Below are 1,942 nucleotides of genomic sequence, written 5' to 3' on the forward strand. Positions count from 1 at the left end.
CTGAATACAGAGACCTTTGCAACAAGTAGAGTTTTTGTCAAAACTGGAGAAGGTAGTGGAGGTTTATAGTGTGTCAGACGAAGATGCTTGTAGACTTCTTATGATTTGCATACCACGATCATTAACCAGTGCTCTCTCACAGGAAGTTCGTGACAAAAGAGCAGACAAAGGTGCAAGGAGAGAAGCTGTACTTAGACTTGCTGGGACTAATTTGGTTAACTTGAGAAAGATAACTGAGGTGACAATGGAAATTGGAGAACACCCTCTAGCATTTGCATCCAGGTTGTGGGAAATGTTTAGCTGTTACAGTGGTTTGCCCAATGCAACTAAACAAAATCTAATGTTTAAGTCTGCATTAATTGCACAAAGTAGTTCACACATGCGAGAAGCCATTGCTCTACATGTAGATGTAAATACACCATACGAGCAAATCATTTCCAAAATGAAACAGTATTTCAATGCAAGAAGTCAAATGAAAGCTGCAGAACCTAGACATCCAGTTGCTGTATTCGGCAGGCGAGAATGTTCTAGATTATCTAATGGTTTCCATCAGAGACCAAAGAGATTAGAAAGAGTAAATTCAGAAGGTGTTACTATCTGTTATGCATGTGGAAACACTGGTCACATTGCTAGACATTGTCAAGACAACGAGAGACCTCATCAAAGCTTTGTCTGTTATGCATGTGGAAAGGATGGTCACATAGCAAGGCATTGTTTAGAAAAAGTTCAGAAAGATCAAGAAGTTGTTTGTTTTGCATGTGGAAGTTTGAGACACAAGGCAAGACAGTGTCACTTTTCACACAAAAGAAGGATGAGCTATCGTGATTTGCTTAAGAAGATAGGCAGTTTAGAAACCCAGTTGGCACTGTTGAAAGGAAATAAGGAATAAGCTATTCACACCTTGCCAGACACAGCACTGCATGAACAACATGACTGTAGCTCAGTCACAAGCAGATGCTGATGTGAATTGTAGGAATAGTTTTATGATAGTATTATATTATGTGTTATATATTAATGGCATTAATATTTAAATTTAATGAGAAATGTTTGAATTGCATTCTGTGATCAAATTTCTGTAGCTTTGGTTTTGAATGTGAAAAGATTCTTGTGGGGGAAAGGGGGGGGGCTCTTCTTTTTTTATCTCATTTCAGGTATAAGCATCGAGATGCTGGAGAAAGATGATCCGGTCATCTGAAGGACAAGAAGGCCAGCAAAACCAGTGGAGCCAGGGGACTTCCAGAAGAAAAAGGACTTCAAGAAGGCCAGCAGGGCCAGTGGAGCCAGGGGACTTCCACAAGAGAAGGGACTTCTTAAAGAACAAAGTGATCATCAGAACCAGAAATTGAGAAATTCCCAGACCTACAAGATCCAGAACTCCTAGCTTAAAAGATTTAGAAACCCTGATACCCACAATGGCATGGATGGACCTGATGGAACTTCACAAACTGTGAAAACAGCTAGAAGGACTTTTCCAAATTGAAATGAATGGACAATGGAAAAGAGAAACAAAGAGATCAAACCATTTTCAGAGACTGTGGACAGCAGTCCTCTCACCGAGATGGAAAAAAAGAAATGAGAAATGCAAAGACAGACTCTCTGCACATGACACCAGAGAGAGACAAACATATGCATACTCGAATGTAGAATATTGTCTACTGAATGCACACATGTGGACAAAGGACGTCCACACCACACTGAGAGAATGGACACAATGCAAGTGACAAAATGAAAACACAAAAAAAAACACAGACACAAACACACACACACACAAGACACAAACACATAGTTTTATGTGTGTTTGCCTATGTTGCCTGTTGATTGATGTTTTTGCTCTTTTGGCCTTTGGCTAGGTTTGTACTGTCATAATGTTTAGTACATTTAGAAAATCTCTTTTGCTGTTATGGTTCTCAAGTGCTCCTCTCCAAAACCCCCAAAAAATGTT

Source organism: Sinocyclocheilus grahami, unplaced genomic scaffold (genome assembly GCF_001515645.1).
Source record: "Sinocyclocheilus grahami isolate Dianchi unplaced genomic scaffold, SAMN03320097.WGS_v1.1 scaffold1449.1, whole genome shotgun sequence".
NCBI classification, from domain to species: Eukaryota; Metazoa; Chordata; class Actinopteri; order Cypriniformes; family Cyprinidae; genus Sinocyclocheilus; species Sinocyclocheilus grahami.